Genomic DNA, 11,963 nt, shown 5'->3' with positions numbered 1-11,963 from the left:
ACCTGTTATTTGTAAGTTTTTTTCTACTGTAAAAGGTACATGTATGAAAACAAATGCATATTACATTCATTCACACAAAAGTGAAGTATACAAATGGCTGTCAGCATCACATATTCAAAATCATAGAAGGTTTGATAAGAAAAAAATCCTGAAATGTTTCATTGCTGGGTTCATAGAAGATGTATTAAAATAATATATTTGAATTTTTAGATACAATATATAAAAATTAATTTCATGTTTCAAAATCATAATGAAATGACTATACATTTCATGTAACATGTATCTCTCTCACACATTATTTTTTGAAAATATGGTTCCATGTAATTCATTTTGCATTAAAAAAGTCAATGTCAAAATGGCATAGCATTTAAGGTATATTTTCACGTATGCCTTATGTAATTTAAAATATCTATAAATGTCAGTACAATTTAAATATTAACTATTCTCCTAAAGATCTGTGTGTTCAGATCAGCATGGTTTACCTCAGCTGTGCAGTTGACAATCACTGTGGACTTTAAATAGATGGATCAAGGTTGAGGTCCTCAGGTGATTGGCACATATCCACAAAGATATTGTGAGACCCATCCCCTTTATCTGACCTGTTTCTTGATTTAAAGTTTACCAGCAGTATGTCTCCAGTGGGAATGTGAGATCAAGTCCATTTTCTCATCCTTGCTTCTTAACACAAATTACATCTTCTGCTACTAGCATATGCCACCTTCACCAGATGTCTGATCCTGATCTTTAAATCCACACAGAGTTCAAAATAAAACCTGAAAATTACAATTTGTCTCAGTTATTTTATTGTCATGATACAAAATTGAAGAACACAGCTATATTGGGGGAAAAATCATAAGTTTTTACAGGTCATATTAACACGAAAAGAGAAAAATTTTGTAGGGTCCCACTCTTTAACAAGGCGCTATAGGCAACTGAATACTTCCAGAAAGAGAATCAGTCTCTCCCACAGCATAAAGCCTTATTAGGTATCTAATGTACAGTGTTCAGCTTTGAATCTATGTGCAAACCAACAGCAAAGCCAGACTCAACATTGTATATTTATATATTTGTACATACACATACATATATACATATATATGTATGTATGTATACACACACACATATGTGCACCCAACAATAATACTAAAGAAAAATCCAGTCAAATGAACAGAATGGCATGGAAAGGTTTTAAAGGCACAACTGGGAAGGGTTACAGAAAGGAAAGGAAAATGATGTAATTATATTTCCATTAAAAATATTAAAATATGTCACCCAAGAACTTGCAATACCAATGCAGAAAGAAGGTGAATTAGAGGCTGGTTGTGGCTACTCAGCAATATTCTGTTCCCAAATAAAGCAGTGAAAGGGTGATTTTACCCAATGATCTACTTGAAATTCGGTCAACTTCTGAGTTCAATTATATCCTTGTACAGTTTCTGTATATTTTCATCATGCTCACTATTATATACTTTATACCCTCAAGTACAGAACTTCCACATTTTAAAACATCCCCTTATAATTACAATATAATTATCATATTATATAATTATATATCTGATTATTAAAAGTTTACTGTAATATATGAACCATTCATCATTTTATACACCTCAATATTAGTCATGATTTTATTTTTGTATCAGTATATAACAAATAAAATTAAATATTATGGTGAAAATACTCTTATCCTCTTGATAAATGTCCAAATGACTCCTAGTTAAAGATGGAAACTCAGCTGAATAAAAGGTAAACTACAAAATAGAAATAGAAAAAACATTAAAATGCCAGACAGATGGAGAGAGCTATATCCACCCTCTTTTTCATTCTGCTCTCATATTTTCAAAAAAGAAAATCTCAAAGGGAGATTTAGGTGGTTTCAGATCATTATTTCCCGAAAGAGAACCCACCAGCAGGTTCAGGGAATTGCTCAATGGGTAAAGTCTCCACCTGCCAACACTGAGGTCCTGAGTTTGATTCTTGAACTGCACATAGGAAAGGAACTCTTTAATACACTGACCTCAGGGATACTTCCTTTCTCTCAATATTGCCTTTTGTAATTTATACTTTTTTTGTCATTTTACATAACAGTACCAGTTGCACCTACCTCCCATTCTCCCCTTCACTCCCCCTTCCCATCTCACCCCCATTCTCTGATCACTTTTTGATAGATTTATACAGTACTGAAAATATGAAACTATTCTTTTCATATTTCAGAATTTAGAAAATTTCTAGAAACTTTAAATAACATTTCAAAATTTGGCCTATATTTTCATTGTCAGGTACAAAAATATAGTTTAGTATCTCTGTTATGTAATCATTCCATAATCTAGCTATTTCAACATTTTCCTGATAGGCATTTTGAGAAATGTTAATACAATGCAATTTATATTTAACATGGAACTATGATATTAGTGAGTCACAAGTCCATTTAAATACAATTTGTGTACGTAGTGCACAGCATGCAATCCATGCTATAGTAGTAAATAAAAGTAGGCTCCAAACATTTTCGTTGGCTTTATCATTTCAATAATAACCTTGTTGTAGGCTTAGGAGGAGGTGAAGCTATTAGATACTTATTTTGTGTTATTGGGCTTGGAAACTCTTTGTTATTTTTACACCCAACTTAGATGTGGCCTAGGAAATACCAGTACATAAAGTCAGGAATGCAAGTCCTAGAACAAAAATGATATTAAGGTATTGGCTGATCTTTAAAGTGCATTTTCAGTTTTTATCTCTGATTTTACTTTGTATATATGTGCATGTGAATGTAAATTTGAGCAAGTAAATGCTGCACCAATGGAGGCTGAAAATGGCAATGGGTCCTTGTAGTTTTGTGTGGTTATGAGCTGCCCATCATGGCTTTTGGGAACCTAACTATGCCTCTACAATAGCAGAATGTGTTCTTCACTACTGAACTACATCTCCAGCCCCATCATCTGTTCATTTATATAGAAATACATCAGCTATCTTTTCCTTTTACCAATTCTGTTGACATAGTAAATGCCTCTGAATGGACTATTGTGAGACATTTACAGTGAAATCATGTAGTTTCCAACATGCACCATGGCTCATAGGTAGAATGCAAGGCTCATGTTTTTAGTTTATTTTGTTAACAGTGTAAAGTTATGTTGAATACAACAGTAAGACTGTGAAGTCAATCTACTGACTGACCGGCAATAAACCAAAAATATAACCATTATTTATAATATTTTATTGTAAAAAAAACTTATCTGTGACTGGTGACACATGTCTGTAGTCCAAACCCTTGGAAGACAGAAGTAGGAGTAGCATGAATTAGAGGTCAATATAAAATAAATTCCAGCCTTTACTGAACTAGATAGCAAGATTCATTCTAAAAACAAAAAAAGGAAATGAAAAAGTAACTGACACACACACACACCATTATTTCTATTGATAATAAGTGCCTTAATGCTAAGAAAAAAGAGCACAAATAAGTCAAATGAAATGAATATAGCAAGTAACAAGGCAAACGAGATAAACAAGTGCCACTGCTTAACATTAAGCATTTTCAGTCATGCTAAGGTATTTTTATGGCTTTTAGCTCAAACTCAGACCACTATACATGCTATAAAAGCACGCTACACAGTCTTCTTGGCCTCTCTCACATTCTGTTATTTTTTTTTTCTTAGTAAAAGATTTCCACGTCATGTTAAAATCCTAATTGTATTCATTTTTACACTACATGAATTTTAAGGACTTTCTAATGCTCTTGGTTTCCCTCTTGCATAATCACTTCTTCCCATGCATTTCTTTCATTTAAGTGATGGAAATGTAAATTATTTCTGTGTTAATGAAAACTGGGTTAAAAGTCCTTTTTTATAAATAAGAATTTCAATACAGCGGGGCCCAGTCCTTTGCCATGCTCAGTTGCTCGATTCTGGCAGTTTTCCCGAATTTACAGGTACCCAGTGGCTTCGTGATTTGAACGAGTCTTTGATCACCTGTGAGAAAGTATGTGTGACACAGACTCTGAGGAGCAAGAGAAAATGCAGGCTGTCAGCTGTAACTGGAAAGAACTTAGCAGGAATCTGAGCACTAATGCTATCTGTCCCAAATTACCACAATGTGCCTTTCGAGAGGAAATGTGTTTGCTTTGATCTTCCCACAACCAGGTCAGAAAAGTTAAATGCAGAGTGCACAAACTAGGCAACCAAATTACCGTCCATGGAAGAATACTATTGCTAAAACACGTCTTTTAGAAGCAGACATAGCTGTGGCTGGCCAAGTGACAGGGATTTCCTTTTAGGTCCACCAGCTCAGGAAAAACAGAACTCACAGAGAAATCAGGCAGAAATTGTCAAGATTGTAGAAGACAATCTGAGAAAATAAACTGATGGAGAAGCAAGTTCTTGAAGCAGCAGCAGCTGAAGTAGCAGCAGTGTGTATAACCATGTAGCCAGTAATTCCATGGATCCTTTCTTTTAGAAAAGTGTCTGGGTCAATGGTCAAAAAAACTTAAAAGAATCACAAAACGCTGAAGTAGACACCTGACAGCATTTATATTTTTAGATACAATTAGAATTTTACTTATTTATTTATTTTATTATGCTGCATACCAAAGTTCCCCTTCCCTCCCCTCCTCCCCACCCCCTCTTCCTCTCCCACATCCACTTCCAATCTAGTCCTCAGATAAGGTGAGGACTCCCCTGGGGAGTCAATAAAGCCAAGGAAAACAAGTTAAAGCATGGCCAAGTTTCTCCCTCTGTATCACGGTTGAGTATAGTATCACTCACACCTTAGGGAAAGGGCTCCAAAAAGGCAGTTCATGCACCAGGGATAAATCCTGGTCACACTGTTAGAGGCCCACAAAAAGCCATACATCTGTCACCAAGTTTCAGAGGACCCTAATTCAGTCCCATGCAGGCTCCCCAGCTCTTAGTCGGGAGTCCATGAGCTCCGCCTAGCTCAGCTGTCTCTGTGGGTTTCTCCATCATGATCTTGACCCCCTTTGCTCATATAATCCTTCATCCCTCTCTTCGACTAGACTCCTGGAGCTGTGGACCTCTCTCTCTGCTTTTATCAGTTACTGGATGAAAGGTCTATGATGACAGCTAGGGTAAAACCAGTCTGATTACAGCAGAAGGCCAGTTCAGGCACCCTCTCCACTATTGCTAGGAGCCTTAGTTGGGGGCATCCTTGTGGATTCCTGAGTGTTTTCCTAGCATCACGTTTCTCCCTAACTCCTTAGTGGCTCCTTTCTTATATTCCTTCCTCTTCTCTCTCCCCCACCTCCATTTTACCCAGGAGATCTTATCTGTTTCCCCTTCCTTTTGTGATTTATGTGCCCCTTTTAGGGTTCTCCTTGTTACCTAGCTTCTCTGGGACTGTGGGTTATAGCCTGTTTTTTTTTCTTTGTTTTACATCTAATATCCATTTATGAGTGAGTGACTCTCTGGGTCTGGATTACCTCACTCGGGATGATTTTTTTTTTCTAGAAAAGATGCATATTTACATGTAATATCTGTTGTTTGCTGTAGATATTCTATGTGCCTTCTTCTCTTAATTGATAGACATACACAGATCCCTGTCACCAATCTCTGCTTGTGCATACAGAGTGATGTATGTTGGACTCAAAATTCATCACAGGACAACTTTTTACCACCATTTCACCCTTAGGGACTTCCAGACAGTGGTCAGCCACCTGGACTAACAGAAGAACTTTAAAGCTATCCTTTCTGATTCTGGTCAACGGAACTTCTCTTTATTACAGCAAGCTGCCTCCTTGTCAACACCAGGAATTGTTCTCACTCCTATTTCACTTGGCTTCACAAGTAATAACGGCCCTCCTGAAACTGCTATAAAACAAAGGTTTGACTCCTGAAATTAAAGTAGATTAACCTGAAATATTTTACATGGATAAGTTTAGTATAATAAAGTAAGAATTCATAGTGTAGAATGTGAGTACTAATGTATGTCAGCACAAGCAGAGTAATTTGTATTGAGGTCCCTCAGGAGTGGCAATACGCCAAGAAATAACAATTCAAGACTCTCCCCTAGCCAGAGTAACCCAAACAAATTGTGGCCCTGCCTGTTACTAGATGTCTGGAGGTGTTTGAAAGGCAAACAACATAAATAAAGACCTGCTAGGGGGATGGAAAAATCTGGTGAACATGTGGCTGTGTGTTTTCCATGGTAAGTCCTCTCCTGATGTTATGGACTCTAACTCTGGCAGAGTAAACCGAAATAAACTTTTTTTCCAGCATCTATCACTTTAAATGTGGTATTTTCAGAACAACAAATACAGTCATAAACCATTAGAACTTTCTTATTTTCTTTTTGTCCTTTGTCTTCCTTGCTCATGTCTCGACATTTTCAAAGAATTATTATCAAGTTAATGGACTGTTCCTTCATTCTGATTAATTTCTTCAATGCTGTTTACTATTATGTTACTTTTTGTTTTATTTTAAAATTTCCATTAATGATTTTAAAGATTTACATTTGTTTTCCAAATAATTTTGTTTTGTAGCTTTCTAAATGTCACCTATTATTTTCTTATTTCTGCACATGCTATCTATATAATGAAGTGAGTCAGTCAAGAAGGCTGGTTTATTGGATCATTTGTAATACATACATAAATTCAAATAAATAAACGTTTTACTACATATCTGAAAATTCTGCTCTTTTTCTATGGTTCTATATTCTTTTTTAATGTAATTGTTGAATTTTGTGTTCTATTAATTTATTTAAAAATAACTTCAAAAGACTGTAGAAATAGCTCAGCAGTCACAAACACTTGATATTCTTTTCTAGAACTAATAATTGGTTCCTAGCTCTCACACTAGGTAGTTTACAACTGCCTCTCTCTACAGCTTGAAGGCACAGAATGACCTTTTCTTGCCTCCAGAGGAGGCACAACACACACACACACACACACACACACACACACACACCAAAATAAGTAAATACACACAAATATAATAAATAAATAAAAAAGGTAGGTAAGTAAGTAAATAAATAAATAATAGAAGAGTAAATAATATTACAGGGGTTGAATTGACTGGGTGAGATCTTAGAAAAATTGGTTTTTTTAAATCTAGACTGCCTCAATAACCTTGTGGGAAAGTACCTAGGAACTGAAAGATCATATATTAATATTTGTTTTTAAGAAATGACCACATTGCCTGGCTGTAGTGGGGAGCTGTGGGCCGCATTTCTGCCGCCCTGCTCACTGCCACCGGCTAGCTTTACCCGAAATAACAACACACAAATTGTATTTTTTTAAACACTGCCTGGCCCATTATTTCTAGCCTCTTATTGTCTAATTCTCACATCTCTTGCTTTAACCCATATCTAATAATCTGTGTAACACCACGAATGGTGTCTTACCAGGAAAGATTCAGCATGTCTGACCTGATGGCTGGCTTCATCGCATCTGTCTCCCTGAGGAGAGGCATGGCGGTCTCTGTCTCACTTAGGAGAGGCGTGGCATCTGACTGAGCCATCTACCTCACTTCCTTCTTCCTGTTCTGTCTACTCCACCCACCTAAGGGCTGGCCAAGGCAGTTTCTTTATTAACTAACCAATGAAATCATCAGATAGATAGCAGACACACCTACATCACCTGGCAAAGATGGTGCTGGCTTTTAATTTAAGCACTCAGGAGACAAAGGCAGCTGGGTCTCTGTTATTGAGCTAGCCTGGTCTACAAAAGAAGTTCAACCACAGAAAGGGATACAAAGAGAAACCCTGTCTTGAAAATAGAAAGACGGAAAGAAAAAAATTGGAAGGAGGGGAGGAAGGAAGGAAGGAAAAGAAAGGACCACATTGCTTTTTCAGAATACAGAAGGTTTAGATTTTCCCCCAAATGTGTGAAAATTACAACTATTCTTCATGTTGACAATTCTTTTACATTAAATCATTTTATTGTAGACTTTTCAATGTTTATGTGTGTCTGTGTGGAGATATTACATATGATTATAGATGAACAGCATTCTCCAATAACTAAAATGGTCAGACATTTCTTATTGTTCCTACTGACCTTTCTAGAACAATGTATATGTTTCTTAAAATATGTTTTATATTTTAGGAAGTTATCTTCCTAATAGTAGATTATATGGATTACTTTTATATTTTGAAAATATGAATATATCTGGTTGTTTGCTCAACATTTTCTCTATTTCAGCTTACAGATTATTTGAATTATATTAAGCACTTAGATCAATAAACAGATAAATAACATATTTGATTATGAAACTTACACTTCATATATGGCAATATCTGATACAGAGTTCTAAAAATCCAGTGTCATGGTCGGGTAACTATAAAATTGCTACTTTGGAGCTTGAAGGCAATTAGGGAAAATGAAGTACATATCCGGTTGTAGTATACACATTTACAGAAATAGGAATCAGTCTTCAGTATAGAAATACGTGGATCTTAGTTGGGGTGGGGATGAAAGGTAGAAAGACGTTACAGAATATATCTCTTAGTAATACCATGAGGATATTGCATTTAATAAATACCACACTGAACAACACTTCTTAAATCAAATATAATTAGAGCAGATTTGGGAAGCCCTTATTGCTTGAGAGACTCTGATAAGTAACATTCTTTTGCATGGTGGATGTAAGAATTGTATCCATGTCCTTGACTTCTTGTTAAATTAGTTACCTGAGAAGCATCCTGTGTGGGATGTGTGTTTTACCTGTACATACCTAATGTCTGCTTACTAAGAAACAATTACTGTATGCAAAGAAATGAGTTAAAGTAATTACAGTAAGAATATTTCTTTGTAGACTTGTATAATATTCTGTTAACAAATGTTTAACAGAAATTATCACACTTTTACACAAATGTTAGTTTTTTTAACATTTTATATTTTATTTCTTCCACTGTTATTAGTTTGAACTTTGAAAATCAGGTTTTACTTTTATAAATATATATATATATATATATATATATATATATATAGTTTTTCTATGTAAATTATTTCAAAGAGATGCAGTTTGCTAAACTATCATCCAGAGGCCTAAGTTTTAAGGTTTTAAGGGTTCACAGTAAATAAGTACCATTTGGACTTGAGTGAAAGCATTACGTGTTAACCAGACCTTAGAAACTGAAAGAAGAGACTCTGTGCTCAGTGATTGGCTTCAGAAACAGGGTCTCCACATATAGAAGATTCATGACTAGGAAATTATTATTAGCCATGATTACCATTGTGAAAATTTCTGAACCCTCAGTCCTTCTACCTTACTTAATATTTCATATTTTGATTAACACCTCCTTAGTCTTTAACAGCAAAAATCATTCTATTCTCTGCTTCTAATATTTGTTTTTATTGTTAGATTTTTCAGAAAGAAATTGTCATTTTGCCTAGCATTATGTCCTCCAGGTTCATACAATTTTTGAAAGATTGTTATTTCCTTTCTTTTATCATTTTTTTTTCTCATGGTTTATTTTTTTTTTTTATATTTAAAAATTTCCATCTCCTTCCCTCCTCCTCCCCCCTCCCTCCCCTCCTTCTCCCCTTTCTCTCCCCTCCTTCTCCCCCTTCCCTCCCCTCCCCTCCACCCATACCTCCCCTCCCTCCCTCTCAAGGCCAAGGAGCCATCAGGGTTCCCCACTCTATGCTAAGACCAAGGTCCTCCCAACTCCCCCCAGGTCCAGGAAGGTGATCGACCAAGCTGAGAAGGCTCCCACAGAGCCCGTCCATGAAGAACAATCAGAGCCCAGAGCCATTGTCCTTTGCTTTTATCATTTAATGGTGTTCTTCTCAAAGTTTGGGTGTCTATCACTATGGCATTATCCTTTATGCACTTATCCATTGGTGAACACTTTGTTTAATTCTATTTCTTGACTAATATTGAAAAGTGTATCACTGAATATTGTAATTTATATTTACTGTATGAATATAAATGTGGTTTCATTTAGCAAATCATCTTACAGAAACTATATGTGTGTGTGTGTGTGTGTATGTGTGTGTGTGTGTGTGTGTGTGTGTGTGTGTGTGTGTGTGCGTGTATCTGAGGCTCATGTTCTTGGGTCACCATTTTTTTCTTTTGCCTTTGACAGCATCTGGAAATTTTGATTCTCTACAGGTTACCCATCAGTTGCTCATTGAGAAAAGCAATCACTTTATCTCAGGCTGTGCAAATAAAATGGCATGTTAAATACCCACTTTAGTTCTGGAACTCCATTATGTTACAATATATTTCAAGGAAGGCTTATGTGACCAGTTTTAAATAAAATCTTGATCACTGAGCTTCTTCTGACAGGAAAATCATGGCTGCATTTTGATATGGATTAAATGATGGCTAGTCTTTTCTACAAAATGGGAGCATATATGTCTTAACACACGCATTTGCCCAGACTCTATGTGTTTATGTTTTCTCTCAAGGAATGAGATAATTTTTACAATGATTAGAGTGGTGCAGTGGGTTTCTCGGGTCCTTCCTTGTACTCTTCTTAGAATGTAGTATCTTGAGGTCATGTGACACTGCCTTTTCCTTGGATTGTAGACTGCTGTGCTTAGCGCTCTTTAGAGATTGCATTGATCTATAATATTTCATTTGACAGTTATCTTTAATTTAGTAATATATAAACCACATATATTGATGCCATATGTTGAAATTAAGTAATTTAGAAGAAACTATAACTTTAATTTTCTCCTACTAGATTATAATTTCATTTCTTGATTTGTTGTAAGTTTCTTTGATTCACTTCAGGCATGATCTGATAACTGACTGCATATTTTTATTTTTACAAATAATCATGAACATTATTCTGGGACACAGTAAAGATATTTAGAAAGATCATTTTAAAATTAAGTTTTATTATTTATTTGGCAAGGACTGGGTTGAATATTATGTCCTTCTGAGGTAAGGCTTCCCTAAGTAACACATCAAATACACCAAACCTAACATTTTCCATTTTGGCATTGGGAGTTGCCAATGTCTGTGAGGATGGCGCCTACTGTTTCCTTTATTCTCTTCAGACAGTACATTTCTGGTTCCATGTATGCAACATTTATTTTCTGTTTAATATTTGAGGGGGAATCACTGTCTGCTTACAAAGTCTATTCTTCTGGGTCTCCTACAAGCTCAGCTCTAAAACTTCAGCTCCAGGAGTTTCCTGCCTTTTGTGACCACGCACTAGGCAATATGCTGATTTAGAATGGGGTTTTCATTAATTTTCACATTTTTCAGAATTACTTTCCTGTATTCCCTAAATTGCACCTCTTGAAACCCAATGTCTCCAATATTTTTGCGTTTTAATTTTATCTTGGAGGAAAATGTAATAATTTTTATTTCACCTTGACTAGAAGTAAAACAGTAGAATCATGGGACTCATTAATGTTATGTTTGAGAATGGGAATCTCATTTACGTGCCTAAGACAAGACAAATTATCTTTATAAGTGTAGAAAAGAGTTATTAACTGTGCCATTACTTGAATTTCCTGAGATATCCTTTACAGTTTCAGTTTTAAGAGTATTGTGCAAAGTGACAGCTAAGAGGTATTACCTTTTAGGCCATAGGTGATGAGATATGTGTCTGGAGAACTAATTATATAGTGTTTTCTTTGCCTGCTAGGAGGTACATCTATTGTTACAGTGGTTAATATGAATAGTGAGCACAATCTCATCAAATGGTTTTCTATCATTCTTTAAGCAGCTGGGGAGAGACTCCTTACATATCGGTTGTGTACATGTAACTGTGTACTGCAGACAGTCTTTGCCAAGCTCTGCAGTCTTCTTTCTGTTCATCTTCCTCATCTCGGAATGAGAGTGTTTCTGCTATTGACACTTTTTAAGTCCAGAAATACTACTCTCATTTTACAAACAATCCCCTTTTCTGTGTGCTGTACTTCCATCAACAAACCAAGACAATCACTGTCACAAATTCATTTACTGTGACTGAAGGGTACCTAAATGCTAATTGTGTATCATTGAAACATTTTGTGTTCTGACCTGGAAGGAGAAAATAAATCTAATTTCAATTATAGCAGC

Source organism: Arvicola amphibius, chromosome 6 (genome assembly GCF_903992535.2).
Source record: "Arvicola amphibius chromosome 6, mArvAmp1.2, whole genome shotgun sequence".
Lineage (NCBI taxonomy): Eukaryota > Metazoa > Chordata > Mammalia > Rodentia > Cricetidae > Arvicola > Arvicola amphibius.
This window is presented reverse-complemented; position numbering follows the sequence as displayed.